Source organism: Elaeis guineensis, chromosome 4 (genome assembly GCF_000442705.2).
Source record: "Elaeis guineensis isolate ETL-2024a chromosome 4, EG11, whole genome shotgun sequence".
Taxonomy (NCBI): Eukaryota; Viridiplantae; Streptophyta; class Magnoliopsida; order Arecales; family Arecaceae; genus Elaeis; species Elaeis guineensis.
Window position 1 is genome coordinate 19808313 of NC_025996.2, and position 15741 is coordinate 19824053.

Here is a 15741-nt window from a genome sequence, read left to right on the forward strand (position 1 = left end):
CCATCCATTGTCCTAGGCTTGTATATTGTAACTTGCTTTTGTTTCCTCGCAACCATTGTTCCTAGTTTGGATGGAGATTGCCTCCTCCTTTTTCTCAAAAAAGTAAATAAATAAGATAAAAAAATAGGGGATATGATATGAAGAGCATATCCTTGTGTTAGCCCACGGTTTGATTCAGGTTCAACCCAATTGAAACCGTCCAATCCGTATTTGAAGACCCACAGATTGTATCAGATCTAAAAATTAGACCTGATCTAAAATCCAGGTCGAGTCTGGGTCTTATATTTCTTCAATCTACTCCGACCAAACCTAATCTATATATCATCCGATAAGAAATTGGTCCTGTTTATTTTAGTGGATTCTTTTTTATAATTCCCTAAAGTATATTAATATATATTTTTAAAAAACAATATGTAAATTCAAGATAGATTAATTAGATGATACAAAATTTTTGAATGAAAATTCAAGTCTAATTTGACTCTTTTAGTTTTATTTAAAATTTTTTAATTATTTTATATTTAACCATTAATTGTAATATGTTAGCAATAAAAGAATAACAAAATAATTGTTTTGGGCTGCAAATCCAAAGTGACACGATCCCGAACCTAACCCCAACATTTTGAGTGGGATCTAGGTTATTCCTGGCCCCGACTTAACCAAATGACCCATGGGATCTTAAATCTTTTTCATGGACTTGACTCGATCCGATCAACTTGTGGACTTGGTCAACATCCAAAATTATGACCTAATAATGAAATTAGGTCAGGTCATCATTAAGCTTGCGTATGTTTGACCTAATCCATTGGCAGCCATCTATTGTCTATTGAGGTGCCTTGCACGCCCTCGAGCAAATCCTTGTAGTTGTCACAAGTCACAATGTTGGTCCATGCCAACTCTCTTGTGGGTCCATGTTGGAGGCAGCCCACTTGGGCTGCAATTATGTTAGAGCAGTGTCATCCTGGTCATAAGCGAAAGGCCATTAGAGGGTCCGGCCATCAGTAATTTAATGCTTATGGAGCCTGGGGTCCTCGTCCGACTTTGTCCACAGCAATCTCGGCTGGTTCATTGGAACTAAGAGCAGATCTTGTGCTAAAAATTCTAATTCAAATTTCATAGTAGTAAATATTTAAACCTCATTTTAGATTTCTGTAATTAAAGAAAAATATTATCTAGTAAATAAATAAACATTGAAGATCCATATAATTCTAAATAAATCTGATTCTTTTTGCCAAATCTTCTTCAGATTTTAGATTATTTACGGTGGAGAGGATACTTAAATGTGCGATCAAAAGATTGGATTTTGAAATTATCAGAGCAAAAAACAAAAAAAAAAAAAGGGAAGAAAAAAGCTGGTGGGAAATGCTCCCTGCCCATGTGAAAAAGTACGAAGGCCAGGTCACTGATGACTTGAAGGAGTTCTTGGCCTTAACGGTGAACCGGACACCCCATCGCCCACTAGAGGAATTCCAGGATACTATACATGCACATGGACTACTCGAGTATGGCAGCACAGGTGGAAGTGGGGCGAGACAAAATAACCAAGAGCTTTCAAGCAAAATGATGCTATTTTAATTTTGATATGAATATTTCTCATCAGACTAGGAACTAGGGACATGTGATAACAAACTCCTCCCAAATGAACATGATTTTGGAAAGGGATGTTTTGTTAAAAATAAAGGAATCCGTTTGAGCAAATGGACCATGGTTTGTTTATCAAACTCTTCCATTTGCTCTTTCATTTTAATGTTTTAGTTTTTTATTTTCTTTTGTAATGTTAATGATCCTTCCAGTTTTGGCATCTCCATAAACTAAAAAGATATTTAATAAGAAGGGGATGATGAGGCTTAATCACTCTCAAATCTGATAATAATGGACATATAGAACTACTGATTCAAATCATTATAACGTATAAATCTCATATGTCATCCATGATTAAGTGAGGGGCATAGAAGAATAGAAGAAAAATCAAAATAATCTAAAAATTATGGGTGTTAGATTATTCGCATACCTCAAGAGTAAACTACCAAACCCAGCTAATGAGATTATTCACATTGAAGAAGATTTTGGGGTATGCTGTATTTTTCCATATTAGGGTTTGTTTAAGATGATTCTGTGCAACCCAATAGGATTCACAAGAACACAGGCCAAACAAGGCCTATTTCATAGTATTCACAAAATTTTTTTGAGTGGACCAATCCAAATCCCATAGGAAGAAAGGTCTTTTTTCCATCCCATGGGAATGGACAGGAAGAGTTGCAGTTGATATGGGCTGGTTTGGACCTCATATTCTAAAATTTTTGATGCATTTTGTGCGCATAATTTATCACATATGTACTGGATGGATCAAGCCCGATCTTTATAGAATTTTTAGCCCAAGCTTATAGAAATATCTAAACATATCCTTAATATTTTGTTGGAAAGGAAATACCGCCTTTAAAATTAAGGTGCTGAAGAGACACGCAGTCCTCCATCCAGTCGCTTTTTCTCACTATGATATCAGTTTTAGAGACAAAAAAATAGCAGCTGCCCTTGTAAAATGCCGCTTACAGAGACAAATGTGATATTGTATAATTAATTGGAGCATGAAATATAATTTTAGAGGCATAATATTGATATTTTCTCTGAAATAATAGCATTAGAGTTAATTTTTTCTTCCTATCCTTTGGATAAGGATATCTAAAGAACAATTTTGGTATAGCGTTGGAGTCGATGGCATACGGTATCACCGATTAGGTTTTAATTAAAGACACCACATGAATTTCTTAGAAGGAAAAAGGGGAGGGAAAGAAAGACTCCCAGCATGCATACCAAATTATAATCACTTGTTTTGTGTTAGGATCTCGAGGTATCTCACCAACTGCTTTCAATGTTTTTTAACAAATAATTATCTAAAAAATTCTGATATATATTGTTGATCCATTTCTTATTATTTTAAGCTTTTGGGATGCATTGATTAAAGCTTATATTTACTGGAGAATGCAAGTTCGAATTCCTTGCTAATTATTTATTTGATAATTTTTTTAAGATTATTGTTTAGTTAACATCATTTTTTATCTTATGATAAGTTAACATGATCATTAAGTAACATGGTCATTGTTAATGCCCTTCATCTTAATTATTTATTTAGTCAATCTATTGTTATCTTGGCTCATACTATGCTATTTATTTATTCAAATGGTAGAATAGAGAGGATTAATAAAGTTATTAAAAGTTTATGCATTGGGATAAATGCCAGGTTCATGGACCAATTAACTAAGATAAAGTAAAATAGTGGTTATAGTGGTTGCATTAGATGCCATAGGATGATGTATGATAACATAAAAGAGAAGTATTACTTTGCAAATTCGTAATTTCAAAATCAAAATGTTATTTCCTTGGTACATATACTTTAAAGATACTATTTATGTAGACAACGGAGGAATCAAATAAATACTAATATAACAACTAGAATAACGGTACATGCTTGCTCCACGGATAATCCGTGATATCGGTTAGCAGACATTGGCAGGAGGATGGTACATGGGGGGGGGGGGGGGAATTACTCTTTCGGCGTTCCATTTACGACCAACGCTGCAACCCTGCGGTCGGCGTGATGGAACCGCCTGTTAATTAGAGCACGGGAAAAGCAAACAAGCAATTATGGAACGGGCATGCATGGAATTGTGCCTGTCACAGCACCAGCGGACGCTAGCTAATGAAAGCCTCCGGCGAGCAGGGACGGGACGGGGGGGGGGGGGGGGGGGGGGGGGGGGAGACCCGACTCCAACATCCAAAACAAAAGTAGGAGGCTGGTCGCCTGGCAACAGCCCCTCCCTCTCGGTCGGTTGGCTTCCTTTCCAAACATACATTGTAACCCGTCACTCCCCTGGGAAGCTGAAGAAACAGCAGCTAACCGAGCAGGACCGCCTAAAATTATAGAATCCGTTTATTAAGCAGGTCATATGCGGATTACAAATTTTGACTCGTTTAATAAATGAAACATGTTCGGATTTAGCTTGTGCGGATTCGTGTCGAAAATGGATTCACCTATTTATAATCCGTGAACATGAATTATCAGTCCCAGTGCTGAGAACCATGACGAAGAAGGTTGGCAGGTGAGTTAACAGATTGTGTGACATGTGACTTCAGCATGAATATAGATTTGTATCTCTTGACCAAATATCTATTTGCAAAAAATATTTTTAAAAAATAAAATTGGGCCGAATTTGAGAAGCCGGTTGGTGAATATTTTTGATCCATAGTCAAATTAGAGGCATAACAATAGTAAGACAATATGTAGAAAAGTTGAGAATCAAGTATTTGCTGCTCTTTATTGGAAGATCTGAAGTGAGAAATTTCAGAAATTTTTTTAAAAGAAACAACTCTTTCTATTTAGTTATGCAGAAGATTTTAATTGTGGGGAAGAGGCTTAGAAGTCCTCTCCCGTAATGCCTTCTCCGAAGAGATCCCTAGCCTCTCTCCCACCCCCACCCTCAAGAAGCTCTGCCTCGACAATAACCTCCTCTTCGGCCCGATACCCTTGAGCCTGGCAGTGCTCTCCGTACTTCGGCATTTGGAGCTCTGGATGAATGAACTCACCGGTGAGATCCCAGATATCCGTCCCATCCAAAATCTCACCTTCCTCGACGCCAGCTACAATGCCCTCTTTGGTGGGGAGATTGCCAGCATCTTTGGTGGAGATCTCATCCACAACGGGTTCTTGGGGGCGGTCCCTGCGACGACGTTCGAGCACCCGTCTCAAACAACTGATCCTGGCCTACGATCTGTTCAAGCCGGTTTCAGGCTTGTGAAATGGCAGTTTGGGGAGCTAGCTCATCGCGTTGGACCTGGGACACGACCACCTCAGGGGGCTCCTGTCAGTAGTTCTAGAACAAAAATCATATCGGACCGGTCTAGTTTTATGAAATGTTTTTTTTTTTTTTTTGCCGCATCTTAAAGTGAAAATCTAAAAGCCAAAATATGAATTAAAATTTTTCTACTGATGGAGTCTGTTAGCTTCATAATCAAAATAATAAAAAAAAATAAAATACATATCTAAAAAAAATTCCTTGTGACTATTGATATTCTTTTTCTTTCTTATCAAATCTCTCCATCCATTATTTTTTTCATCGAACCATTTCTCCAAACTGTAAGGTCTTCCTTCTGAGTCTTTTTTTTCTATTACGAACCCCATGCACCATCTCTCGTATTCATAAGATCTTCCTAAAGTCTTTTTTTTCTCTTTTAAATTCTTCTTCTTTTCTAAGATTTTTGTATCTAAAAATTTATGAAAATTATGTATTATTTTATCTAGAGATATGTATTAGGATGTCGAATGAATATTTTGTATTGATGAATACCATATTCAGTAAAGTATATATCAATTTATCTATAGGTGTGTACTGGATCGTTGATGAATGTGTATCAAAAAAACTTACAATATATATCAATAAGCCGTCTAGTATGTATCATTTACTTATATACTATATAATAATGAGTGCTATGTTCTGAAAACTATGTATTGATTTATCTAAATGTATGTATTGGGACATCAAATGAATATTTTGGTAGGTGTGTTTCAACTAGTCATATATTGTATGCTGGTGAATATTAAATTTAATAAATTATATATTAATTTAATAATATGTGTATATTGAGTTATTGCTGGATGTGTATCAAAAAAGTTTATAGTATATATCATCTGACCGTATATTTAATATGAATCATATGATCATATAGTATGTATCGTTAAAAAATATATGCTGAAAATAAAAAAGAAAGATGATGTCTTAATCACAGGATTAATAACTTTATTAGTAGTAAAAAATTTTATCTTTTAAACTTATTCTTTTAAAATTGGTGTGAAAAAAATTGTGGCAAATTATAAAACTTCCCATATGATTTTTAAAAGTGCTCGGCCCATATGATTTTTGTTCCGTTCCTATGTTCGATGCCCCGTCTCTCGGCATTGCCGTTGGAGGACAACCGGTTCACGGGGATGATCCCGACCCAGCACGCGGTCCGGGCGGTCGGGGCTGGGGGCTTGGTGCGGACAACTGTTTGTTTGAGTGCCCGCCCGAATTTTTCTTTCTGCGAGAGGGGAAGGCAGAAGCCGCCCACCACTTGCCGGGAGTTCAACCCGGTGATACCGTGAGACATGGTTCATCGGAAAATTAGAAACTATCGGCTTCTGTAGTACATTTTTTGTCTCTCTTAATCTGTGTGCGTTAATCTTTTGTTGATGTGAGCGGAGGACTGGGTGTTCGTCGGTGTAAAAAATCGGGGGGTTTCTGATTGTGGAGGAATAGATTTTTTAGATTTTGGAGTGCGTTGTAGCAGGGTTTGGTTCCAGAGAATCTGAGATTGGATTTGAAATATTCGAGAGTGGTTGAGGATGGATACTCGTAGTTGCACAGACAGCAATAGAAGATCCACATTTAGATGCGGAGACGGATTTAGGTGTTAATGGTGGCTGGCACTGAAAGTACGGATATAGCCAAATCTTTAAGACACGTTAGATATTCCTGATTTCCCCATTAAATGCTAGCTAACTATTTCCTATTAAATGTTGTCCATGGCTAACTATGGTAGAAAAAAAGCGGCCAGCTATTCCTGCTTTCTCATTAAATGCTAATCATAGCTAATTATGATTTAGTGGAGGAAAAAGCACTAATCATGGCTAATCATGAATCATGATTTAGTAGGATATAGATAAAGGCTCTATTTAACGGGCACTGGGTAGGAGCTTGTTAAGATTACATTTAATGCTCAATTCAGACAGTAATAGTCTCCACTATCTCAATTTACATAACTTAGCATTTATTACTGATTTTTTTTTTTAATGATAAAATTGCTCGTGAGAATCCAGCCAAAATAATTCAGCTATTTGTGCACAGAAATTTTTTGGATTTGAAAATGGGATCCTCTGCATACTCAAAAAGTACCATAGGATACTGTGCATACTTTGGGACGTCCAACAAAAGATAGATAATTATGTGATATTTATTTAATCTATTCAAATACCTCTAAGATTTATTTATTCTTATTTTTTTAATATTTTAATATACGTGCATAAGCGCACACGCTGATATTTATCTAATTTGTTTAAGATTTATCTATTTCTATTTTTTTAGTATTTTAACATGTATGTGTAAACGTATGGACATCTTCGAAGGTCAAAAATAAAAATTAAAAGCATAAGTTTTAATCGTTCACAAATGGTTGAACTATTTGGGTGGGTTCTTATGGCCAATTTTGCCATTTGAAAAAATGCTAAGTTATGTAAATCAAGATAGTGGAGACTATTACTTTCTAAATTGATCATTAAATATAATCTTAACAAGCGCCATAGTGGTGCTAGTTAAACGGACCTATAGATAAATCTATAAAAATTCCACACATTAGCCACTCCTAATTCTCACAGATATAGCTAACTATTCTCCATTGAATGCAGAGAAAAAAAGCCATCAGCCATTCTGGTTTCTCATTAAATGTTAACCATGGTTAATCATAGTTTAGTAAGTAGAAAAGCCACTGACCGTTAGTTATGCTTTGATAGCCTTCCACACTGTGCTTAAAAAAAAAAATCCGTATGTCACGGTTGCTGCTAATGTTCAGCAGCCTTTCAATGAACAAAGAGAAAACATGCATGCGGGTTGAGGACATCGGGTGAGGGATTAGTTAATAGAAAGAATAGGTGGAAAAAAAAGTGAGGGATCCATGAACAAAAAAGATAGGAAAAATAGATTTGGGTTATTGAGAAAATGGATCCAATTATTAGATTAATGGGTGCAGTAATCAGGGTACGCATGATCAAGAAACAGGTTTACAGATCCACTATTATTGGATCATATTGGATTAATGGCTAATTGGGTTAACAGATCGTTGAAGCCGGGTTGGTCTAGTTGGAATCATGATTTGGTTTGGGCTAGTTGTCGGGGTTAGGGTTAGGGAACAGGCTAGGGTTGGATCTAGGGCTTGGATTAAAATCTGGGTTTGGGTAAGGTCTGTACATGAGTTGGGTGTAGTGGTTATGATTAGTGGTCTGGTTAGGGTTAAGGGTTAGTGATTTAGTTAGGGTTAGGAGCCCGATTAGGCTTTTAGGGTTGGGGTTAGGGCCTAGTTAGTTTTCGAGTGGGGTTAGGTTTATAACTTGGGTTAGGGTTCAGCTTAAGGTTAGGGCTAGAACTCGAGTTAGAGTTGGGGTTGGAGATAGGGCTGTGGAGAAGGTGGGATTGGAGAAGACGATGGAAAAAAAATAAAAATAAACCATGGAGAAGAGGAGGAGAAAAATGTAAGAAGAAGTAGATTAAAAAAATAATAAGTAACAGAATATGAAGAAATTCAGAAATAATTGATAGTGGAGAGGATATGTACCTTGAATAGGTTAGGTCGGAGATGGGAGTACATGTCTCGGGGAAGGCATGCTCTGATGTACCATCTCGCAAGAAGAAACGAGCAAAAAAAAAAAAACCAACAGATCCGATCCGATGGCATGCTAGTCATCCTCCCTGGCCATGTAATTAACAACGGAAAGCATGATGATCAGAAAAAGGTCGAGAGTCTATTGCCTGTTCGGTCGCTCCAAGCATCTCAGTCGGTGGGGCTCTGTCCGATGGGACTAGTGGGATCCAGTCGGAGATCAGAAAGGTGAGAAACGGGTGGTAGAGGGGAGAAGCAGCAGGGGTGGGGGCAAAGGGATGGGAAAGATGGTGGTTGAGAGAGGGCCGGGAGGGGGGGAGGGCGGGCGGGCGGTGGTTGGGAGATTGGGACACAGGGTGGAGGGGGGAGTGGCGGAGGGGAGTGACAAAGGGTGGGAGTGGTGGAGATCGAGAAGGTGGGTGGCCGCCATGGAGAGTTGGGGGGGAAGGCGGTGATTGAGAGAGGGTCTGGAGGGGGAGGGTCAGCGGTGGTTGAAAGATCAGGAGGTGAGGTGGAGGAGAAAGTGGCAAAGATGAGCGGCAAGGGGTGGGAGCGATGGAGATCGAAAAGGTGGGTGGCCGTCAGGGTTGGGGGGTGGGGGTTAAAGCATTGGAAGGTTCTACAAAGAGGTTATAGGGGGAAGAAGAGGAAGGGTTACGGTGACGAAGATAGCTGGAGAGAAGAGGGAATAGCCGAAGAGAGAAGGCTATTGTGATCGGGAGGGAGCCAAAGAAGAATGGGAGGTGGGGAAGGGGTGGCAGTGGATTGAGAGAGAGTCACAGAAGAGAGGGAGAGGGGAAAGAGGCGGCGGTGGGTAAGTGGGGAGGGGTTAGGGTTAGAAAAATTTAAATAGGGAGGTGTATAATAATTTATGTGCCTCGGTCCCATGAAAGTAAGAGGCGGAAAAGCATGCGGTCGTATCCTTAAAAATAACATGCGTGAATATTTCTGAATTTATTTCTGTGCAAGCATCCTCATAGTTTTTCTATGAGTGAACTGTCCTGTTTTAGATTTTTTTTTTTGTTTGGTTTTTTGTTGCATGTTTATATATCTATGATAGTTTAGAGAGTTTAAAAAATTATTAACATAGGAGATAATGGTTTGGATTTTGTGTTAGATATGTATATACATGTACATGAATGCATATATATATATATAGATACACACACATATATACATACATATATATATATATATATATATATATATATATATATATATATATATATATATATATATATATATATATATATATATATATATACATACATACATACATACATACACACACACGCACGCACGCACGCACATATATACATATATACATACACACACATATACATATATACATATATATATATATATACACACACACACACACACACACATATAGGGTTTAATTGAATTAAATTGTTTCTATGGTTTTCTTTGGTCATTTATTATTTGTTCAAATTTTTAAAAGAATTAGGTGAAATATGCTTTATTTATTATAATTACAAAAATTACATATATAAAAAAATAAGTTATATAGGAATTAATTTTAAATTACTTTTTATACATGCGTTCTCATAGTTTTTGTATAGTTGAACTGTTAAATTTTTTTTATGAAGATTTTTTTTCTTTTTATTTTTTTGATTTTTGTATTAGATAGTTATGCATCATACTTTGAAAAATTTATAATTATTAATAAATTTTAGAAAAAGAGTTAGAATAGTAGATAATAAATTGATTTTTTTTTCTTGGTCAGTACATATATACATACACATCGACACACACACAGGTATATACATGTATATACATGGATATGTGCATGTACATATACACACATATATATACACATGTATAAAGTTTTATTAAAATTTGATTATTTATGTATCCTTTTGTTATTGTTTATAATTTCTTTATTTTTTTTGTTAAATTGGCTGCACTATTCTATTATTTTTTTTAAAAATCTTTATAATCATGATTCTAATAAATTTTTTATGTCTATGTAGTTTAGATGAATATTTTGAAAAAATTGAAGATTAAATTTTTTTTTTTAAATTTTATGTATTAATTAACGTCCGCAGCGTAGTGCCGGTTAAATGCTAGTATTACATAAAAGTCAAGGATCAACTCGGTAACGCGTAAGGAGACACAGGACAAAGCGAGATTGCCATGAAAAGAAGTGGCAGGGGCAGCAAAATTGAGGTCGGGCTCGTGGATAAGGATGGCCTCCTGGCTTGTTTTTATTTGCAAACCCATGGAATGGAAAGAGAGAAAAGTCACAACATTAGCTTGCTTCTTTTTTTTTTTTTGGGTAAAGGATTGCCCATACTTTCATTCCTGGAGTCAAATTTTTTAGCTGTGCAAAGCTCCTGCCTGATATTCCAAGGATAAGCAGCAAAAGAGAACTTTATGAAGGAAAAAAGAACACTCGGGGACCAATTTTGAAAGAAAAGTACTTTAATTTTATAGATAGATTTTTATTTGATTATTTTTAGACCGAATTATCCTTCCATGTATCTAACAATATGTGTCCCGGTCACAATACATATTATCATAAAAGTCAGAATCAACTCGGGTAACGTGATACCTTACCAAAAAAAACAAAAAAAAAACTCGGCAACCTGATAGGAGGCACAAGAGAAAGGAGGTTGCCAAGAAAAGAAATTGTAGAGGGGCAGCAAAATCGAGGTGGGGCGCATGGATAAGGAGCTAGTCGCTATTAGTAAACGCATGGAATGAGAAGAGAGGGAAGTCACAACATTAGCTATCTAGCTATCGTGGGCATCTCAGTGGAAACGAGTCACTTTGATGACCGCAGGCAACAATGTGGTTGGACCATATGTTAGTATGTTACGAGCTCATTGTAGGATAAAAGCAATTCAATTGCAAAAAGGTCTGAAGAACTTATCCAGAGATTTTTTTTTTTTTTTTTTTATAATCGATCAATAATGAAAAAAATTATTATCGGACCGTCATCATCTGTTACGTACATATATTGGGACATCCATCATAAAAAAGACGGTTATGTGATGCTTATCTAAATTGTTCAAATATCTCTAAAATTTATTCATTCTTTTTTTTTTAGTATTCTACGTGCGCGCAGTCATCCATCTATTGATGAATATTTTTGAAGCATATTCGACCATAATTCTTCCTATGATCGGTTCGACGATAGAAATTTTATCCCTGAGAGGGGTGTAGAAGTTAAAATCATGTATTAGATCACCCCCTTGCCTCCTGTAGTTTTCATTGCAGGTAGAAGTAAGTTTTTGATGAAAAGGCTCGATAATTTTTTTTTCTTTACTTTCTTTTTGACGAAAGAAGCTGCCAGGATTTTTGGAACTCTCGTTCTGTCTTGTTTCTCTTTTCGAATTATTTTTCTAATTAATATAAAAAAAATTATTTATCTAAATAATTTAATTTTTAATTTATTTATCAGATTGATGCAAAATTGATAAAACACCATTTTGAATGACGTTTTCTCATTGCCACATCACCCCTATTTTTCACGTAGACCACGTAAAAAAAAATAAAAATAAAAATATCAAATAATATGGTATTTTCAAAAATACCATTTCAAATGGCGTTGTTAAAAACGCGATATTATTTGACGTTTTTTATTTTTTCTCCCAAAAAAAATAATAAAAAATAAAAAAAATAAAAAAAATTAAATTTATAAAAAAATAAAAATTTTAATTTTGATAAAAATAAAAATTATCATTTAAAATTAGTATCTCAATTTCAAATTATTTTTTAAAAAAAATATCTAAAAAAAATTGGTGTAAAAAAAATAAAATACCATTAAAAAAAAATCGAAAAGAAATAGAAATTATAATTCTAAAATTAATTTAAAATTAATTTTTAAAAAAAATATCTCAAAAAAGATCTTAAAAATACCATAAAATAAAAAATACCATAAATTAAAATTTTCAATTATATTTTTTTTAAAATATCATAAAGAAAAAAAATGAGAAAAAATTGAGAAAAAAATAAAAATTATAATTTTGAATGAATTTTTAAAAAATAAAAATTCTAATTTTAATTCAAATAAAAAAGATAATTTTAAATTATTTTATCCATTTAAAATTAATTTAAAAAATCTAAAAAAGTCTTAAAAAATTTAAAAAATAAATAATACCATAAAAAAAGAAAAATGAGAAAAAAATGAGAAAAAAATAAAAATAAAAATTTTAAATTTTAAAAAATTAAAATTTTAATTTTAATTCAAATAAAAACCATCATTTCAAATTAGTTTTTTCGTTTCAAATTAATTTTTAAAAAAATATTCAAAAAAATAAAAAAAAAAAATAAAAGAACCATAAAAAGATAAAAATTTAAAAAAATGAGAAAAAAATAAATTATAATTTTAAATTTAAAATAAATAAAATTTTTAATTTAATTAAAATAAAAAATATTATTCAAATTACTTTCTCTATTTCAAATTAATTTATTTAAAAAATATTCCAAATAAATGAAAAAATAACTCAAAAAATTTTCATAAAAACATAAAAATGGTAAAAATGGGGAAAAAATAAAAATTATAATTTTAAATTATAAAAAAAATTAAAATTTTAATTCAAATTCAAAAAAAATAAAAGAAAAAAAATGCCATAAGAAAAGTGAAAAAAAGAAAAATATGAAAAAAAATAAAAATTGCAAATTAAAATTTTTAAAAAATAAAAATTTTAACTTTAATGAAAATAAAAAATATCATTTCAAATTAGTTTTCCCCATTTAAATTATTTTTTAAAAAAATATTTAAAAAAAGGAAAAAATTATTGTAAAAAAATAAAAATACCATAAAAAAAGAAAAAAGGGAAAAGAATTGAATTAAAAAAAAATAAAAATTGTAATTCTAATTTTAAAATAAAAATTATAATTTTAAATTTAAAAATTAAAATTTTAATTATAATTCAAATAAAAAATCATAAAAAATAAAATTTGTAATTATTAATTTTAAAAAAAATTTAAATTTAATTCAAATAAAAAATTATCATTTTAAATTACTATGCCTATTTTAAATTAATTTTATTTATTAAAAAATTACATAAAAATAAGTATTGAAAAATAAAAAAATTAAAAAACCATAAAAAAAGAAAAAAAATGGTGGAAAACGCCATTCCCTTTGGCGTTTTTGATGCTTAAATCCAAAAAAAAAAATCTTCTCCCTCTTCTCCGGTGTTTCTCCGATATTTTCTCCTCTCCGGCGGCACGGCGGTGACCTCCCAGTGGCAGTGAGCTCCCTCCTCTCTCTTTCCTCTTCCTCTCTCCCTCTTCCTCTCTCTCTCTTCCTATTTTTTCTTGGCCGTCAGTGATAGAGGGCGGCGGCGTGCCGGCGGGCCCCGACGGTGTGCCTGCGGGCCCCGGCGGTGGCCCCCGCGGTGGGCCCCGGCCCTCCCTTCCTTGGCCGGCCCCTCTTCTCCCTCTTCCTCTCTCTCCCTTCCACTCTTTCTCTCTCCCTCTTTTTCCTTGGTCGCCGGCGACAGAGGGCCGGTGGCGAGCTGGCGCACCCCGACGGTGGCCCCCGTGGCTGGCCCCGGCCCTCCCCTTCCCTTGGTCGGCCCCCTCCTCTCTCTCTTCCTCTCTCTCTCCCTCTTCCTCTCTCTCTCCCTCTTTTTTCTTAGCCGCTGGCAACAGAGGGCCGACGGCGGCCCCCCGCGGCTGGCCCCGGCCCTACCCTTCCCTTGGCTGGCCCCCTCCTCTCCTCTTCCTCTCTCTCTCTCCCTCTTTTTCTTTGGCCGCCGGCGACAGAGGGCCAGTGGCGGCCCCCCGCGGCGGGCCCCGTTCTCCCCTTCCCTTGGTTGGCCCCCTCCTCTCCCTCTTCCTCTCTCTCTCTCCCTCTTCCTCTCTCTCTTTCCCTCTTTTTCTTTGGCCGTCGGTGACAGAGGGCCGGTGCGCCCCGACGGCGGCCCCTCACGGCGGGCCCCGGCCTCCCTTCCTTGGCCGGTCCCCTCCTCTCCCTCTTTCTCTCCCTCTTCCTCTCTCTCTCTCTCCCTCTTTTTCCTTGGCCACAGGCGATAGACGGCCGGCGGCTCCCCGCGGCGGGCCCCGACTGCCCCCCGCGATGGGCTGCGACGGGCCCCTACGGCGGCCCCCCGACGATGGGCCGAGTGGGCCACAGCAGCGGGCCCCGACGGCCCTTCGGCGACGGGCCCGTGCGGCCCTGCGGCGCCCTTCTTTTTTGCCCTTGTCCAATTATTCAGAGTCCTATAGTGACTTCTCCTAAATCTTCTGCTATGGTGACTTCTCCTTTGCTAGAAGTAGTGGTAAGTGCGGGAGACGATACTTATATAGAAAACGATGACTGGATAGTTGGTGGAATAAATTATGATAATCTAGGTTTTGAGTCAGATGAAAGCGGAGATGAAAACTATTGGATGGATGAGGATAGTAGCAGTAATGATGATGATGGTGAAGATGAGAATGATGATGATGATGAAGATGATGAATGATGATGATGAGAATGGGATATTTTCATTAGCATATGCAATTGTGGATGAGGAAACGACCGCAAGTTGGAATTGATTTTTTTTCCCAGCTCAGAACACATATCGTCAAAGATAGAAATGTAATATGCTTAATTTCTGGCACGCATCCAGATATATTAAATGCCATTGCAGATGAGTCTATTGAATGGAGTCCACCACGTGCCTATCACCGATACTGCTTAACATATATCTGCAGTAATTTCAACACTCATTTTAAAAATGTGCAACTGAAAAGAGCAGTATGGCAAGCAGGAAGCACTCATCAAGTTCGCAAGTTCAACCTTTATTATGGGTAGGATCAGAACAGTGAATGAAGAGGCTTGAAATTGGTTGTCCGAGATAGAAAAGGAGAAGTGGATGTTGGCGCATGATGATGGCCTGCGCTATGGTGTCTTAACTATAAATATGTCAGAGGTTTTTAACAGTATTTTACGAGGAGCTAGAAATGTGCCAATTACAGCTTGTGTTCAAATGACGTTTTATCGTCTTGTGAACTACTTCAATACGAGGTATGCCCAAGTTTTGAGATATGTAGAGGAGAATCCAAATAATCTTTTTACTTCTCATGTTACAATTAAGATTGCTGAAGATCAAGTTAAAGCTAACCAGTATCGGAGTAACAGCATTCAACCTTCAAAGAGATATATATGAGTACTTACGAGGAGAGCAAGCGCAGGGTACGAGGTGAAAAAATTTTTCATACTGTTACTTTAGCTGAAAGAAAATATTCTTGTGGAAAGTGGAGCATGTACAAATATCATATTCACATATTTTAGCTGTGTCAAGAAATTGCTGTACATTTTAGTGATTTTGTGGATATGCATATATAATTACAGCATATATGAATGCTTAGAGCGGTGATTTT